Here is a 20,427-nt window from a genome sequence, read left to right as displayed (position 1 = left end):
AGAAATTTCTTTACAAAACGTGCCACGAAACTAAATGTGACGAAATAGCTCGAGAATTTTATCTCAACCATCCTCGTCGATCTATCTTGTGTTACCTTTTTAAGATTAGATATATACTTGAATTTTATTAAAAAAACCGAGTAAAACTCTTAAATCTCTCTTAAAGCGCACTGATCCAAAAAATGTAAAAAATAATTATTTTAAATAATTATTTATTTAATGCGATATAAAAAATATTTTTATTTTTAATTAATTATGTATTATTTAAATTAAAATTATGTAACAATTAGAAACTAAAAGTTTTGTTGTGATTATGTTAAAAGAATTACTTTATATACATATATGATAATATGATTGTTAAACAGAAAAAATGATTTTGTTGGAATATTTTAAAATTTAGCTAGCTATTTTTTGCAATACTACTCATGTTTGAATTCTGTCAGACTATTAAAATAATTATGTAGAAAATTCAAGCATGATGAGTAATATTGCAAAAAATGTAATAAGTATTTTAACAACCAGCTTGAGCTCCTATATTTATTTTGTTAACAAAATTATTTTTAGATGAATTTTTATAGATACTTCAGCAAAACCATTCTTCCTGTTTATAGCAGTTACTTAATTATTGCGTTATAATATCAATTATATTATTTATTGATATAAAATATTAAAAGAACAGATTTAATGATTGATTTAATAAAATAACTGTTTTTTTCTATTTCGAGAGTTGATTTTTCTTGAAAAAAAAAAAAAGAATATGTACATAAATTCATATTGAAATATTATTTAAGCATTAAAATCCAGCTTAGACCGATCATCATTACTTATTGTGTATTTCTTGAAAAAGTCTCAGACATTATTGAGATGCATAATTGAGAGAATGACGCGTTGTGTATTCTTATCGATTATAAAAACAAAGCGACTTAAAGAATAGATCTCAATGACCTTTATTCCAAATATTGTTTTGTCACAAAGAGGAAATTCTTCCTCGTTTTTTCCTCGAGCGGAAAAAATACGATAGAGTCACCGCGGTCGCGTATACAAAGCCATAGAAGTCGAGCGAGCAAGAAGATGCGATTATATCTTATGAATTTATTCAAATTTTTTTACGCCTCGTTGAAAACAACCATGATTCCCATATCAGCTGCTCTCGTTGCGTCTCCCGTTTCATCTGCTTACAGAAAAGAGAAACGATAATCCGTATTCTACTTACTCTTTGATCGCTTGATAAAAGTATCGAGTTATAAATATTTAAAACGCGAAGGAGTGGACATTTTTAGGTGAAAAAAATTCTGGAATGTCAGAATTGAGTTTATTTTAAATTAAATGCTAAACGATATTACGTAAGAGGAAAGAAAATAGATAAATAATCGTGAGAAAATAGATAGAATCAGGATTATTTCAAGGAACAATTTGAATAAAATTCAACAGGGTAATGAGAGGCTCAAATAATTAAAAATTAAATGTTAAATGATAAGAGTTACGAGATAAACAAATTCTTAAATGTCAAATATATAATAGTTAATAACGAAAAATTTTTAAACAAAAACAAACGTTTCCATTCCTATCGGATCATTTTCAATGATATACAAATCGGACAATAATGTTTTATTAAGAAAAACATTATTGTTTCTGAGCTCTTATTCGCAAGAAGATTTTTTAGCATAATATTGTAATAATTGTAAAGATCGACGTCACTGAAATTATTGTAAACCAGTTTAATTTTTTAATAAAATAATTACGATACCAGAAGACATGAAGTTGGCACTGCACTTTTCGAATTTTGTATTTTTCTTAATTGTGCTCTATTGAGTTACGTTTGCGCCAATTTGTGCTGCAAACCGTAGCTCAATAATATAAAGTTTTCTGAAAAAAAAAAAAAGAAAAAAATATCAAATTTTTTTCTAGCCCGCTCTTTTTCGCGATTAAGCTCAATTTTTTTAAACTGGCGTTAATTTGTGCCAAATTGCTTATACAAGTAGTGCTTTTTTTGCTGCGTTAGATATAAAGTAAAAATAAGAGATAATAATGTCTTGTTTTCATCTCTAAAATTTTAGTCATAGAATTTAATCATTAACATATGAAATGTTATGGCACAGAGAAGGTTCATATTAATTCCATAGAAAAAGATGACAGAAATAGAAACTTAATCTCCGAGAGATGTTTCGTAATAAACACTTCCTCAGAAAAGTCCTAGTAACAAATATCCCTGAAATATGCGTATCAGACAGTTGTGAGGGTTCTTTTTGACAAACGATTGCGTTTCGTAACGACAAAATCGGGTTGAAAGAGAAAGAATTCGGGATGTCTATTCGAGTATAGAATAAAAATCGCTCTCTTCGGACTAATCCGACATTCAAATCGACGTGGAAACCGCCGCGCTGCCGCGCGTATCGCATTAACGAGCAAACACACGCATGTACGCATGCGGATGCGTATCGTGGCGAGAGAAGTATACGCTTGGCAATGCAAGATCAGATGCTAATCACGCTAATCCTATTAGGGAACAAAGTCCAGAACCAGTTTACTAAAAGAGGGACAGGTCGAAAAGTTGTAGACAGCGGAGGCGATATCTCTTGGCGCGCCCGCCCAGCTCTCGGTTCACGTAGATGAGGGATTGAGATAGCAGACTGTTGTATCCTCCCGGGAACGCCTAGCCGGCCTATTCCCAAATCGTAAATTCACTCACGACAGATAAAATACTGTAAAAACTGTATCTCCGGTATCACGACAGCAATTATACTCCAATTATCGCACGCGACTGCGAGAGAAATCGAAGTTCGAAATCATCAACTGTGATCAAAAAGTTTGGAAAATGTGAAAAAATTGTATACTAGATATTTACGTATTGATTACACATATTTTATATTTTATTACTATACTGTTATTTTTTTGACGCCACGATAATGAACTGTGCATATTTTAAATAAATATTAACAAGGTACTAAGGAGAACAAGAGCTGCTAATTAAAATTTTAATGGTTATTTATTTTATCAAGTGGGAATTATATTTTGATTTTCCAGAGATATATAATACATCTAGAGATATATAATATATTGAGGAATAGGTATACAGAGGAAAGCCCCCTCCTATTATGAGATAGACACCTGATATGATAGGCATTCAATTTGTATAAAAAATTGAAAAATCGAATACTCAATTAAACATACAAAACATGTACCTATGTTTCATATGTTTCGTTGAATACATTATATGCAACCTCAATTTTTATATAATTTCAAAATTTCTGTTAAGCTATCCAAATTACCCTGCTTTACCCTATATATTTTCCGAGCGTGTGAGAAAAGATTCAAGCCGTGTAAGTCGCACTTTTTTCCACAATGTGATCGCATAACGCCGATCACGCGAATCGCCTTGTACTTCTATCGCGTACATATAATGTAGAGTAAATTACGGTGCACGTAACGACACAAATAAATTATTTATACGCGAGCACAATCCGCAAGCGAGTCTCGTAGAGCGGAAGGGTGAATGTCCGCCCGATGTAACGGGTCAAGATTTTCCGCGAATGTTTCGTAATAAGTTTCGTGGAAGAAATACCGCGGCGAGAGTCTCGAGTCTCTCCGGTGCACTTCCAAAGGAAAACCGGTAGTCGTAATTCCAGTCTCCAGCAAGCATCACACAGCCAGGCCTTATCGTCTAGACGCGGTGGAGTGCGGCTCCTCGTTCCGATCTAAATCTGACGAGACAGAACAATGGCAACGAAAGAAACGCGATAATAATCATTAAAAATCGTTAATGCTTACGAGCAGACTAATTAATCGGATGGTACGCAATGTAGAGTGTGTATGCATTTGATTCGCAAGTGCAACAAAGTGTAGAAAAAGAGTTACGTATGAATTAAGGCTTGTTAGTTATAAAGTAAATAAAACATTGAACAAAATGTTTGGTTGAAAATGGACAAATTTGAAAATTCTGATTATATCAGAATTTCAGAAAATTTTCTGGTTCTATTACAAAATTTTTTGATTAAATCTATTAAAATTCTAGTTGAAATAACCGAAACTCTGATTAATATAATTAGAATTTTCTGATTTCTCCATTTTCAGTCAAACATTTTTCTCAGTGAATAAATAACGACGGCCAAGGACGAGTAAAAATTAAAGAATTAGTTAATTTTTTACTTGGTCATTTTGCCTTTCTTACATACTTATAAATTTATTTGTCTTCAATCGTAATAAAAAATTGCATTTTTACAATTTGTGCAAATGAGATGTTTAATATGAAAATTTTAAAAATTAAAGAAATATCTATATTATTATTGCATACATAAGCAGCAGTCTAGTTCTTACATATAGCAAGCGACTCCGCAAGAAATATTGAAAGAATATTCAATTTATGAATTCAATGTCTTCTATGCATTAAAAAATGCATAATGCATGTACTTTCTTTTGTATTAAAAAATTCAAGGTTATTAAGCACGTGAGATGTATTAAAAAACGTGGTATTTATGTTGTCGTGAATATAATCGACTCTCTCTTTTCTCGATATAAAAGTATAACGAACGGCGTCTTTAATTAATATGATTCATATTAATAGGCTCGTTGCGAAACAATTTCGTTTCATCTATTTTCGTAGGCCTTTATAATATTAGAAAGCTAATTTAGTGATGTGCGTCGTCAACTATTAAGTATAAATTAGTCCCATGATTTGAGCTTCATATTGAGAATATTAATAATTGTACACTATATCATTATATTCCTTTAGGTGAACAGTATGTCTATAATAAAGAAAAAGTGATATTAGCACCTGTCGAGAAAAATTTCTTTCGAAATCTCATTTATTGTGTACAAAAATATGAATAATTCTGTTGCAGTGCAATTAATTTTTACATACAAATCATCATTCATACCTTTGAAAGCGCTTGCTATTTTTATGCATCTTATGAAAAGTTAAATATTTCAGTGAAAAAATTATAGAAAAGTTTTCAAAATATATATTTTAAAGAGAAGAGAGCTATAGAACTGTTGTTTTGCTTTTAGTTTTCTTTTACGATTTTGTTTTTAAGAGATTTTGTTTTTAAATTACATAAAATTGAAAATTAATTTTTTTCTATATTTTTGTTTTACTTTGAAGCGCTGCAGCTTGATGGAATCATTGAAAAATTATAGAAAAAATATTTTTAATTAATTATTTAAAATATTTAAATTAATCCTTTAAAGTAAACTTTAAGCTTCAAAATGGCTTTTTAAAAAATTGGTATGATGATTTTTTGCAATAACATCCTTGTGTAAAAATTCGTTTTTACAAAATATTTTTGTAACTTTAAAAAGAGTTTACAAAAAATTAACAAATTTTTTGTTATATATTCTTGATTTGCACAAATTTTTTCAAAAAGTTTTAAAACCTTTTTTAACTTAATTTTTTGAGAGATGTAAAATTATCGTTTATAAGTGTTCCCGAACGATAGAGTATCTCAAATAAATATAGGTTTTTTTTATAAGTTTTGAAAATTAATTTTGAAAGTAAAAATATTGCACAGAAAAATTAATCTCTGAAACAGAAGATAAGCATAAATTAAGATAAGCATTGATTCTGCGATTATTTTGTCAAAACGTAATTCATCCAATAATTCTAGATATCTCCGAGGTATTGATTACGCAGTTGGATAGGAATCATAGAACATTCGGATCTCTCGCTAGTAAATCATATCGTGACACCGACAGGGTTATAGCGTTCTCATAATTTATTTTCACAGCTATCGGTCTCGTCTCTTAAGAGATGTACTTAGCATTAAGCTACCGTTTGAATCCCCGTAGGGATGACTGATCTACACAGTCATTTGGAAGGTTTACTTAGTAAACCTACAGACTTGAACTCAACATATCGGATACTTACATATATTTACACGTCATATACACCTATATACATACATTATTTATAAGATTCGTTCTATAACGGAAAAGAGAGGGAAGAGAGAGTGGAAGTGAGATACAATCTAATCTAAGTAGAATGTAAGAATAAGAACAAGCCTTATCTTTGATGTACATACGGTAGAATAGCAAAAGCTAAAGCTTGTTTATGTATCCTTAAAAAAGAAAGTTCACGTTGAGTTTCGTCATCGTTTTTTCGACTGTTGAATACGCGGCTTAGCGGGACATTGACGATCGCCCGGAAACTTTTATACCGTCATAATTATTACCGCAACAGCCGTAGAAGAGGATTTTTGATCGCGGTAAATGGCGTCAGGTAGAAACAGGAAGTATAAATCACGATGAGGAATGGACGACATATTCAATAACCTCGCAATAAAGTGGGACGAAACTTTATTAGGAGATGTATGGCGCAGCAAAAGAAGGTGGGGAAGATCATGAATTTTGTCCCTTTCGGTGCTGTCGTCCTCTATAAATCGTCGGATTAATATCGCCCATGTAAGAGAATCTGGAGATTGGCTTGCCCATGAAAATCGCGTGATTCAGAAAATCAGAAAATCACGATTTGCTAGAATTACGATTGCAATATTCGGACGAGAGCACTCGCGCGATAGCCGGGCGTCGCACCGCATCGATGCTTCCGTAATTGCGAAATCTTCAATGAGACTTTCACGTGTGGAGAGAAAAAAAAACAATAGTTGAGTTGTACAATTATCACACTAAAAAATAGTGGTGTCTATATAATTCTCACTGTATTACTGGTAATATTGACATCAATATGATGTGGATTTAACATCATGGGTATTTTAAATCCACACCATGATGATGTTGATATAAACATCAGAAATTTGAATTTTTATACCAAAAGTAAATCTACATCGATATTTTGTAGAGTGCAGGAGACGTGGGAATGTCTCGCGTCATGTATATTTGTCAAGTATATATATATTTTTTTTATTAATGTTGGATCTTTTGACACAAAAGTTCGTAGCGCTATGAACTTCAAAATTGAAATTGAAATTTATAAAAAGGAGCTTAAAACTTCTACTTTCGAAAGTACTATTACTTTTGTTTCTGTGAATTTCTGTGAGTTTGATAATTTTTACATACACTTACATGAAAAGAATTTTCTCTTAAAATTTATCCTGAAAATATTATAGTCATAGGACAATATTGTATTTCGAAGAATTTTATGTAAATCTCTCTTATTCAGTAATAAAACTACAATACAATATAAAATAAATTTGATTAATTTTACTGAAATGCATGGTAAAAATCTTTAAAATATTGTATTGTGTACAACTATTATATTATCAGGGTAAATTTTCAGAGAAAAATCTTTTCAGAAAACTATGAGGTAGACAAAATGGAAAATTTTCTTTTTATTTTGTGAGTTTGTTACGTGCCCCTAAAAAAATTGCTAAAATTATTTACTTTCTAATGTAAAAACTTAAAGTTTTTTGTACAAAATACTTTTTAAAAAAATGTTCCGAAGATGTTACTAATTGTAAGTTATCGCGGATTAAATAAAATGAGTATTTTGACTTTGCAAAATTGGTTGCAAAGAATGTGATGTTTCTTATATTGGACAAACGGATAGACAATTAAAAACAAAAATTGCAGAACATCGCAAGTATATTAATTGGAACATTCTGTGATAACTGAACATAAGTTGCAGATGTAACACGATTTCGATTGGGATCAAAGTTTTAGAAGAACCATGTTACAATAAACGACTGATCTCGGAAATGATAAACATTAAAAAACAAGTCAATAGTCTAAATCTTCAAACCGGAAAGTCTTAATAAGGCACATATGTCTATTATAAACAAAGTTTGACTTTGTGTATAATGATGACATATCAATTTATCAAAAAAATTCAAATCAATAAGTGTCGAAAAGTCATATTGATAACATGTCTTAGATCAGTCTTTTATAATGTCAGTTTTTTACAATTTTTAATTTTTAATTTTTAAACTGAATAATTTTATTTCATTCTTAATGTTTCGTTTTTTAATACTCATAATTTATTCTACGAATTTTTGTATATACTTGACTAAATATTATCTACGTTTTTAATTGTTTAAATTTTTGACCATCACGTTTGAGGTATCCCGTGTGTATGATGAGTAATAAAGAGAGATAAATTTGAGATTTCCTTCTATCATATTATAAATAATATCATATTGTAACATATGCAATATTTAGAAAGTTCAAATATTCGATTTGCAAATTGATTGAGAAGTATATTTCGTTTTCTTGGAAGGCACTCATCGAACATTTAATGTTTTATCATAAACTAATTTGTAAACTGCCGATGAAGTAATGGATACACTTAAGGAATTGCTAAATATTTAAGAATCATCTGAAGAGGGCTTAATAAGAAACCGAAACATGTAATATCTACACATATGTTTATTTAAATTTTAATTAAATCTTATTGTACTTTATTAATGTAACACCTTCAGTTATCAATATTTTTTTACTCTTATATGTTCTTTATATTTACTTAAATTGTGTATTTTGACTTTGATTATTCATAACTTCATTATAAATCAACATATCGCAATTTTTAAAGCCGAAACTTTGCTCTGTCAAATAGTATAATTATCAGTTTTTTTAAAAACATGTAGACATGATATAAATAACAAGTTACATTACGAATTTTTATTCCAACCTAACATGAAAGACACAACATCCTTTCATCAAGAAGACGTTGTAGGGTAGAACACAGTTTAACGTTAGAAAACGTGTTTTTGTACATTCCTAAACATAAATTATACTTTTTAAATAAATTAATATTATCGATAAATGTATTTTAGACTTTTTTAATAATCAAGAATTCAATATATATAGTAATAATTTTTCATATTATTTATACAATATTTTCAATAATAATTATTCAATAATAATTATTTGAATTTAAGTAATATCAATAATATTCTCAATATTTTTTGTAAAACAGATACAAGATGTTTTAGAATCATCGATTTCAATTTTAACGATGCATTCTTTTGAATATCCTTTAGAAATTGAATACTTTTGATTTAAAATTACAATATCGCTCGTTTTTCTGTTGTCTCTTTCTCCATAACGCGATTGCGAATTGCTATTTTCCGCGATATATATAGTTCATTCTTCAATACAATGTAGTTACTTGATAAACAGGGTACGATTCGGTCCTCGATAGTTGCACTTCGATCCCTTCGGACTAGCAATCATCGTCGTGGTCGAGAATCGCGAGCAGAGACTCGCTGTACACTCAGCTCTCGCTGCATTATTCCCGAGTGCAATCGTGGGAGAATTTCCGGACGGCGAGAGACGATTTGTCCGTCTGTTGGATGGAAGGAAACACCGCCTCGGCTTGGAAAGGGAGGAACACCCGAGAGAAGTTACTCGAGGGTAATAACCGAGCGATGCTGGCTGAATTGCCTTGGACCGGGCAAGCAACCGGAGGCGGATCCGGTGTCACGTCACGTTCCTGTACATCCCGCGTCAGGATGGATGCATCGCGTGTCTTCTGAACATCACTCTATTCCGCGGAGGCAAACCTATCGGGGGTGGATGGTTTCTTCTCGATGTGATGGTTTCTTGGCGATGATCCGATTTAGAAGCCTTCACTCTCTTCACGGAACTTCATAATCGATGGATATTTTTTTTTAACTAAAAGTAAACGTTTGTAAAGGTTGATTAATTTTTAATGAGGTGCGATGTTTCTTGCAATAAAAGTTCTCTTATTCTTGCTAGGCGGGATACTTGTATCGTGTATCTCATTTCTTAAAGAAAGTTATACTGAAATCCGATAAGCTAATCTAAAATCAATATTCAATTTAACTTTGTCGTATATTTTGCATTGTCTTATTACGTAAAATTATTATATTGAGAATATCATATACTGAGAAAAAAGTGTTTAGTACTTGTAACTATAATTACATGATAAAATAATTATGGTTATGAGCTCCAACTATATTTTCTCTCATAATGTATTTTACCATTTGCTCAGATACTCAATAGTTTAAGAGATATTAAGCTGTGAAACTAGTCAGACACTTTTAAAACTTTAAATCGCCGATTCCAATCTCAGTAGTGACAATTTTTTTACCTCTCTCTCTCTTACATTTTTTCAAAATTTTACCTATAAAAAAAATTTGTCTTTTACGATATTTTTAATCAGAAAAACAAAGAATTAATTTTAAAGGCTTTTTTATCCAAAAACAACTTATATATTAATTCTATTAATATGTCATTTTCTAAATGTTAAATTTCTAAATTTTTCTGAAATGTTTATAAATATTTTTAAACTTTCTAAATGTTTAGTACAAAATATGTTAATATTTAAAAAAAATTGTCTCTACTGATATTTGAACCGGCGATCTAGAGTTTTAAGAGTATAGTCCGACCAATTTTACAGCTTAATATCTCTTAAACTATTGAGTGTCTGAGCAAACGATAAAATACGTGTCGATTTTTTTTATGTCCAATCTATTGACAGATTTCAAAACAATCGAGGAAAAACACTTCGCGTCGTTCCCTTGTCAGTGTATACTTATCAACAATCTTATCTTAATTTTTCCTTTTATTTTGATATCAAGATCCGTTCAGTATTTAAAAAAATGTTAAATATCACGTATCTATAAAGAAAGATAGAGAAGGTCATAAAGCCGCTATACTGACAATATCATATCAGTGAAAGAAAAGTATTTGGTAAGTACTTGTAACTATAATTACACGATAAAATCCTTATAGCTGGAAGTTCCTTATGTTTAAATGTAAAGGGTGTCTCAAAATGATCTGACATTTTAAATTGCGCGCCATTTTTTTTGCAGCGGACGTAACGTACTAACCTTTAACAACTGGCATCAGGAAGTATTGAGGTTTTAGTCATGGAGAATTACACGATCGAGCAACGCATAGAAACAATGCAGTTATTGCAGACGAAGTTTCATGGTCGTGTTATTTCGCGCCGCGGCGATGTGAATTGGCCACCAAGATCGTGCGATTTGACGCCATTGGACTTCTTTCTTTGGGGTTTTCTGAAAGGAAAAGTGTATGCCAATGATCCACAGACCATTCCGGAGTTGAAGGAAGAAATTAGACGTACCATTAATGAAATTAGTCCGCAATTATGCCAAAATGTCATTGAAAATTTTATCAAAAGAATGAACGTTTGCAAACAGAGTCGAGGCGGCCATTTATCGGATATTGTGTTCCACATATAACCTCCATGTTTGTACTTTATATTAAACTAAAAACATGTGTACTTTTCAAATAAATAATATGTTTTATTAATACATTAAAATGTCAGGTTATTTTGAGACACCCTTTATATCTAGTTATATGACTATAATTAGTAATAACAATTGTATTTATAATTTTACTAAAAAATATGTAGATGACACCAAAATGATAAATTACAATAATAGCAACCAATTTTTTCTTTCAATGTATTTTTCAACAATTTTACATTAATACAATTTTCCTATTTTTTTATTTTGATATCAAGATCAAGCGTTCAATATTAGAAAAATGTCATGTCATGTCATGTACCTAACAAAAAAGATAAAAATATCAGAGGCAAGGGAGAAGGCGATCTTTACGAGATCCACGCATACCTAAGAATAACCGCGCATACCGATAAGCTCGCGTACAAAAGCCGCGAGTGGCATCGACCGCGTAACAGCGTCCTAAAGCGACGTGAGTGACGTATGCGATGCGCAACTTTGAGTGCGTCGCCGTACCGCGCCGTCGACGGAAAATCGTGCGGATTCCGCGCCGTCGACGGTCGTCGAATTAGCCTAAGTCCGTCCACTCTCGTCGGGCGCTCCTCTTTGATTTCAATTCGGTCGCTCGCGTCCTGAATGAGCCATTAGCTCCGTGGCACGTGTGTCTCACAGACAGTGTGACGCTGCTGTTGTTCTGCGATCTCCCGAAATAACCGCACCATCCACCACACGCAACATGCGCCACGCACAACTCCCGACAGGTGCAGCGGGCCGCGATGCGCTCACGCAATCGAAATCCACTCGTTGCGCTTTCGCGGAAGACGTGCCCGGTGTTCAAAGCTCCGTCGCTCCGTTTTCGCTACTAATTACGCCAACCATTAAACTTGATGAAACTTGGGAAGTGAACGTCGTATTAGATTGCAATCCAAGTACATATGTAAGGGAAGAATGTACGCGATAGGAATTTATAAAGGAATTTGCAACACTTTTATTTGTTCAATGTAATTTCTATGAGGAAAGTTGCGTAGGTACAAAATAAAATTATAACGATATAAAAAGAAATCTTGTAAATAAAAAGGACAACTCACTTTCTTACGATATATCTGTTACAATAATGACAGGTAACTATAAAATTGTTAGTCTTTTTAGTTGCTTGCAAAAAAAAAACGTAAAAATATAAAAAAAGAAAGAGTATGTTTTAATGCCCGTATCAGACTAGAGATTGAGCTTGAAATTGAATTTAACTAATTAGAAGGAAGAAAATCGATATCAAGTTTAGTGAACTTTGTTTTAATTGGTCAAATTCAATCTCAATTTCTACGTATATAAAAGAATATATTGTTGTTTCTCTCTATAGTTATTACAAAATTGCATTTTAAAATTAACATTGTAAAGTTTTAATAATTCAAACTTATTTTTTGGGAAACTTAATTTTTATGGTTGTGTCGTTTATTGTGGCAAATAAATATTACTTTACAAAAATTTAGGTAACCGTTCGATACTTTTACTATATACATGACAAATACTGTTCTATAAATGCAAAACACATGTTTTATTGTTGTATTACATTTGAGGATACGTATTGTAAGCTGTAAAAGTGAAAACACGAAATTGTAGGAGGCGATGAAAAGTAGAAGTGTATTTCCTTGGATACATTGCCAAGTTTAATTATGTCTGTCGTACGCATAAATGTTTATTGGCGTCATGGAGTATAGATGCTGCGCTGCGGTTGCTTTTATGCGTAAATTAATCCGGGAATTCGGACGCTTTTCGACGGATACTCGGATCACTTCGCGATAAATAAGGAGACACGACAGTCGAGACGACGCGTCTCGAATCAAGATGTCACGCAGCTGCGTAAAATTTAGTTTCGCGTGCCAAGAAGGTCGGCGTGTAAATTTTAGCCGCGCCAAAGTGCAGAATTTCATTTTCTGTATAGTGCATCGAAGAATATACATAAATAAGCGCGTATATTCCTTCAATTTGTGAACAACTAATCTACTACGCATGTCAAGAATATTTACATGGAAAAAACGATTTTGCTAAAGTATCTAAAATTCAGACCTGAAAATAAATTTGTTTAAACCGCCAAAGTAATGTAGAACACTTAAATTGATTGCTAGAATGTTGACACTTCTTGCAATATTGTCATCAACGCTTAAGCGTTTTACAGGATATTCCCGGGTGAAGTGACCAAACTTTAAGTATGAATTTAGGATCTCAAAACAAACAAAGTTTCCCTCTGGAAGTTTTCCTATGCTCGCAAACGCTTCGTTCAAGAGATATTGATTTCAGAACTGTAGGAATGAATAATGTCGAAATAAGATCTATCCTCTTTATTGCTTTACAATAATCAAAATTTAATTATTAACAATAATAGTCAAGAAGCCGAAACAATAATTTAATTTTCAAAAAATAGCCCTTCATTGTTGACTATTATTGTTAATTTTATTGAATCATATTATTATTTATATACATTTAATTATTAAATGTTTTGTTCAAAATGATGATCTCCAGCCTGAAGACAAACATTGCATCTATCGATGAGGAAACAAATGTCTGACTGAATCTGTAATTTCTTTGCATGCTTGCATAATTTGTTTTAATGATTGAAGACAATCATTAACAGGCACTGCATTTTTTGCGTCAAAATATCCCATACAAAAAAAGCTAATGGTGTTAAATCCGGTGAACGTGGAGGCTAAGCCATAAGTCCAACTACGACCGATCCATCTTCTGAGAAAATGAATTAATTAAGCCACTGTCGCACGGAGGACCTCTGCCATAGTGAACAGGACAACCATCCAATGGAATCCAGGAGTTCACTCTCATATTCAAAGGAATGTTTTCCAAAAAGTAAAATTCATTGTTCAAAAATGCGAGAAATCCATTCGCATTCAAGCAAGTTGAAAAATGGGATCCGATTAAAACATCGCCCATTACTTCTAACCATATATATTCATTTTGAACAAAACATTTAATAATTAAATTTTGATTATTGTAAAACAATAAAGAGAATAGACCTTATTTCGACATTATTCATTCCAATAATAGTTCCATAACTTCGAAAGTCAATATCTCTTGAATGAAGAGTTTGTGAACATATAATACTTCTAGAGGAAAATTTTGTTGTGTTTTGAGGTGCTAAATTCATATTTAAAGTTTGGCTATTTAATCCGGGAACACCCTGTAATTATTTTGATAATCCAACAAAATCATTTTCAGATCTGTATCTAGCTAAATTTTTTGATATTTCGGCAAAACTGTTCTTTCCACGCAAATTCGACTTTTTGATGTTTTGATATTCTAGCAATTATTTTTTCACAGCAGAAATATATCAATATTTTAACATTACGAAAATATATTGTATTTTTTGTCGAAGAAAGTCTATTCTATTGTAAAAAAAAGAAAGACGATTCTATTGTAACGACAAGAAGTCTCGAAAAGCTCCTTGAAATAAAGCAAAGTGTCGCTGAGAATGACCGATTTCACAATAGTGCCGTAACAAAACTAACAATGGCGCGTCGTCAAGCACGTATTCTAGTTCGACCTCTTGCTCGAATTAGGGTGACAATTCCTTTCATCCGAGGTCGTAGACGCACAATAAAGCTTATCCTAGTCATTCATTTTGTCCTGATATTAAAATTGATATCACAAAATGGGTTTAATAATCTTACATGGTATTATACGTGAAAAATGAGATATCAAATTCTTAAAGTATTTATTTTTAGGAACATGTTATCAAGGTTGGGTAAGTTAACTTTTTTTTAACTAAGTTAAATTGAAATTAACAACCTTGAAAATTTAACTTAGGATAAAAGTTAATCTATAGTGACATTAATTGAATTAAAAGTTAAGTTAATGAAAAAGAATAATTAAAAAGTTAAATTTGTTTTATTTCATGATTTCAAATTAACTTTTTTTTTTAATTAAATTAAAAAACTAAGTCACAAAATTAACTTTTTTAAGTAACAAGGAGAGATCGCACATATGTATTTCACGGATATTGATCATCTTTTCGTGATTATTCTGGAGCACCAAAAAATAATCCCTGTATAAAGCAATAAATTGCACTTTTGCATATTTTTTAAGAAAATCGTAATTTTTAGTTCGGGAAAAAATGTTATATATATGAACATATTTTCTATAATTATATTAATTATGTGTAATTATACATAAAATATATCAATTTTTTATATAATTATATAGAATTATATGTAATTATACGTGAAACATTTTTTCCCGGGAGATCACGACGATGGATTGCTTTCAAACCTCTTTATTTTTTATTTAAACGTAAATGAAATATTTAAAAAAATATATCGACAGACACGAATGTATAAGCATATAATCTGTATATAGAATCCATATAACTATCCAACCCTGATGGTAACTTTTCAAAAATCAAATTAAATGTTAATAGTGTGTGTTACACTGATAAAATGTAATTAAGTAAAGTCAAAAAGTTAAGAGTAAAATGTAACTAAATGAAGTTAAAATTAATTAACTTTTTAACTTTTTAACTTAACTTTTAACTTTTTAACTTAGCATTATCCAACCTTCATAATATGAATTGTAAACTATAAATTTAATTTTAAAAAATCTACATTTTGTTTTATAAATATTACATACATTTTATATTAATTATATATATTCAAATTAAATATTGAATTAAATTTAATTCAATATTTAAAATCATAACAATTTTTTTTTCAGAAATATGAGAAAATCTTTTTAAATATCTTATCTTTTTTAATAATAATACTTGCTCGTAGCAAATGTCGTAATTATTCGACATATTTCCATAGTATATACCAATTGATTTATTGATCATACCATCTCGAATCATGGCGTACAATGCAGCGTGCATCATACAGTGCCGGATACTCGTAACGTTTACTCGCGTAAACAATGAAGGAACGTCTGACATTATAGTGACGTATTGGCAGAGGAGTGCTTTAATAAAAGCGAGTCAGAGTCTTGTGAATGCATTGCCATATTCAGTCGGAAATACATGGATGTTATATACAGACACAGTGGATGTTATATGTATACAAACGCTTCAAATTATAGAACGCTATTTTTATTCATGAGGATTTTCTATTGATTTAAAAACTTGTTTCAAAATAGAAATATAGAAAGTTTTCTTTAATAATATCTAGATAAGAATCCAAATCAGATGTTTTGTGTGGAATTCTGATAAGTTGTTATAATCATCAAGATATTTTGTAGAATTATTCTAAAAATACAACACACGTTTCTAATTATATCCAACATCGTAAGTCTACATCTATGCCGTCTATGCATATTTGCTTCATGGAGTTGGACTGAATGTGACGGATCGTGGTCCAGGTTTCGCGACCCGAGTAAGTATCTCTAGCGTGATTTGTATATGAATGCGATGACTCGACCATGGAATGCAACACGCGCGCTTTGCCTTGATTGCCTATCAGACTTCTTTGGCTCCGACATTCTATAAATAATAAAATGTACGCACGTGTAGCTCAAGGTGTTGACGCGACCATGACGAAATGATCGTTAATTAATGCCAGTCGCGGATCGGAAACGCATCACGCAACATTCCGCCCTCATAAGCTATCGACGATCATGAAGTTGCGAGATCTTACTTGAGCAATGTATTTCGATATTGTTAATTTATAAAGTATTGTTGAATTTAATTCTTTTTTTTATTCACTTTAAAACAATACAATATAAAAGAGTGAATGTGAAAACTGTAATTGAAATTGAAGTAAATTATCAAAAATATTAACTATTGAAATATATATATATTTGTTCTTATATATCAATGTTTTATTCATTATTTTTATATATTACTTTTAACAGAGCTTAAAAAAAGTTATAGCTTTTATTATCTAATCTATATCTTTTTTTCTGCGAGCTTTTAAACTTAATTCTATTTACTCTCTCAATTCCATTCGCCATTACTCAACTCGACAAAACCTTTTATAACTTACCCTTTAGAATTACTTTGATTAATCATGTTTTACTTAAAAACTGTACATTACGAATTTTTTCCGACAATTCCTCTTGCTATTTTCTCTCATAAGTCTTAGGTATTAATTAATTTCATCGTCCTTATTTCTTTTTGTTTACATATCTCTAATAACAGTAATAACAAACAGATCTCTTTCTGCGTTTTTCGATTTATTTCTTAAAATCATAATTGTATAAATTATATACTGCCCTTTTAACACATATAATAACATAATATATAATAATAAAGAGCATCCAAAGATCGATCAAAGTTGGAAGTTTCGAATAATATAATATTCTAAGTTTATGAATTTAATTAATCTCGGAGTAAAAAATGTTCGTATATTTTCTTAAAAATTAACACAATGTCATGGTTTATTTCGAGCTATAATTAAATTAACTTTAACTTAATGTAATTAATAAACATTTCGGCTTACAAAGCCTTCTTTCGTGCTACAATGCAGAGATACAATTTTAAATTAACAAATAAAGAACGGATACAATGAAAATTTAAAAACTATCAATAGTCATAATATAAAAAAATATAAAAGAATATAAAAAATATAAAAAAATTCGAACGTCAAGTATCCCGCCAGATAAAAATAAGCTAGGAACATTTGGATATTTCAGTCAGCAGTAGATTAATTATATTCATCGATAAAATAGATTTGCCAAATTCTTCGGTTGAGATCGAGAATCCAGTTTGTCACAGACTTGTATCAAACGACTTGAGAATTCAGTGAATGAGTATTTTAAATTAATTACGAGTATTTTATGATATTTTGTAGATTTATTAAGATAAATAGATAATAAGACAAATAGATTCATTAAGATAATTATTAGTGTGAAAAAGAGATACAGAATCAAATAATAACTTACGGTAATTTATATAAAATACTATAATATAATCTAAACTCTCAATCAAAGATCCAGTTAAGTACAATGAGGATAATGACTTGAACGTTGCTCATTTGAAAATTAACTAATGTGAAGTGTAGGTCAAACAAAAGTAAGTCAATAAAATCGAATGTAAAACAAGTCTATTCAAAACTGTGGCCATTTATGTTCTCATATATCGTCAAGCATGTTAAAATAAAAGTTATCCAATAATTTAGTATCTTTCATTAAATTTAAATTGTTTTTTTATTTTTTGATATCTATCATTTCAGAAATATTTCTTTTACGATAATTCTTTCAAAATCAAGAATACTAACTTTTTCCCAATCAAAGTCATGATTAGTTTCTGTGATATGTTTCGAGATTACTGAATACTTGGACTGATCTAATTTTATATTATTACTATGTTCTTTAATTCTTGTCTGCAATTGTCTCTTCGTTTGGCCAACATACGATGCATCGCAGTTATTACAATTTACTTTATATATGACATTATTATTTTTATCATGTTGATTTTTGTCCTAACTTTAAAAATTTAACCTTATAAACCTTATAAATTTATTAAGCTTGTTTAAGCAGCTATAACCAATCATGTTTTTGGATTTATTAATAAACTTAGTAATTTTATTAGAAATAGATCTTATATATGAGAAAATCATTATCTCTCTCTCATAATTCCATCAGTCTCAATGTTATCTGAGGTGTTATTAACCATCGTGGATTTTTTATAAGCCAACTTTTGATCCTTTTGTTAATGTAATAAAAAATCTTTCCTAAAGGATAACCGTTATCTTTCAAATTCTCTGTCATAAATTCTATGTTCTTATTATAGAATGTAGAATTTGACAATAATATCGCTCTATCAACTAAGCTATATATGATCCCTATCTTATGACATGCGGGATGATTCGAATAAAACGATAAATACCTGCCCGAGAACGTTTTTTTATGGTACCAATCTAAAATAATAGTATTGTCTTTATTGACAAATCCATATTGATAAATCCAAAAAATTCAGACAATGATTTTCCTCATATTCAATAGTGAATTTAAGTCTATTATGCTGTTCATTAAATGAATTTAAAATTTGAGTGACCTTATCTTTAGGTAATCATAAAGACATCATCAACATATCTAAATATGCAGAAACTCAAAATTGTAAAGAATTTAACACTCTCTCTTCCAAGTTCTCCATGACAATGTCAAAAATGATAGGGGAAAGGGTATAAAGGGTATAAAGGGTAACTTTAGGTACCCACAGGTGTACCAAAAGTTTGTTAAATATCCTCATTAAAAGTAAAATATGTCGATATTAAGACAAATTTGACTGCATTAATGAATTCATTCTTTGGAAATGCATTTGTGGCACTTTTAATAGAGTCCTATCTTCCCACCAATCTATCCAGCACAACATCCAATAGAACATTAGTAAACAGAGAAGTAACATCTAATGAAACCATTATCTCTATTTTGTCAATCGTCATTTTAATTAATTTATTATGAAATTCAAAGCTATTCTTTATTCTACTTTTTGCAGGAGGGATATTTTCAGAGATAATATCTTACAAATAACTAGCTAATGAATATAAAGCTAGAGAGTCTCTTAACATCATAATGAAGTATTTAATCGAAATCACGCATAGACTCGATTGCTGTCCATATTCGATTTAATCAATAATGAATTCATATACTTACGAGTTTCATAACGTAACACAACATTATAAATGCCTTCTTGGAACCAATAAAAATATTAATAAGTCGACAGATACGAGTCGATACGATTGACAGAAAGCACTAAAATACGTGAACTTGGCGATTACTGATATCCTGACAATTTCTGGGCCAACTACGTACATTCAGAGAAAAAGACATGTAGTGACAAAATAAAACTATAAAGATATAATAATTATACAAGTTTTATATGTAGAATTAATGTACGTTTGCTTTATAGTTTATATTTGTTGCAACTAAAGTATAAAATAATACATTCAATCATGTACATTGATTTATTGAATTATTCATTGTCAGTAAAAAAATTGTGTATTCGTGCTGGAAATAATCCACGTTCTTCTTAAGAATTTGCATTGAATTTTTTAACATATTCGAGTGTCAATTTAACATGATTATGTTATTTAAAGATTTTGTTAAAATTAGTTAAATTAATATTCAATATTTCTTAGTATAAAAAGGACATAATTTATGAGTAAGTAGACAAATCACGTAAATATAAAACGTTTTAAAACATATATTCTAAGATGAATGAATAAAATATAAGTTAATTTAATTAATTTTATAAATGTAAATTTTACTGAAAAAAATATGTCTCCACAATTTGTTTATAAATTGTGTCGATATTATTTTTTTTTTGTATTTATTCTTTTATATAATATTTATGTAACCTTCCAACATATCGCGATTT

General features: G+C 30.2%; 1 protein-coding gene and 1 long non-coding RNA gene across 6 annotated transcripts in view; one reads left to right on the top strand and one right to left on the bottom strand.

The window, feature by feature from the left end:
- LOC105143172 (uncharacterized) overlaps nucleotides 1-20,427 on the top strand; it is a 422,981-nt gene that overhangs the window by 90,728 nt on the left and 311,826 nt on the right. The window lies entirely within an intron of this gene.
- LOC147907948 (uncharacterized) overlaps nucleotides 1,092-20,427 on the bottom strand; it is a 42,310-nt gene continuing 22,974 nt past the window's right edge. The window contains exon 2 of the long non-coding RNA XR_015546898.1: nucleotides 1,092-20,427. This exon is cut by the window's right edge and continues 19,036 nt beyond it. This is a non-coding gene — a long non-coding RNA (uncharacterized LOC147907948).

The sequence above is a fragment of the Acromyrmex echinatior genome, chromosome 12, assembly GCF_024713525.1.
Source record: "Acromyrmex echinatior isolate Ae372 chromosome 12, ASM2471352v2, whole genome shotgun sequence".
NCBI classification, from domain to species: domain Eukaryota; kingdom Metazoa; phylum Arthropoda; class Insecta; order Hymenoptera; family Formicidae; genus Acromyrmex; species Acromyrmex echinatior.
Note: the sequence above shows the minus strand (reverse complement) of the source record. Positions and strands in the feature narration are given on the sequence as shown.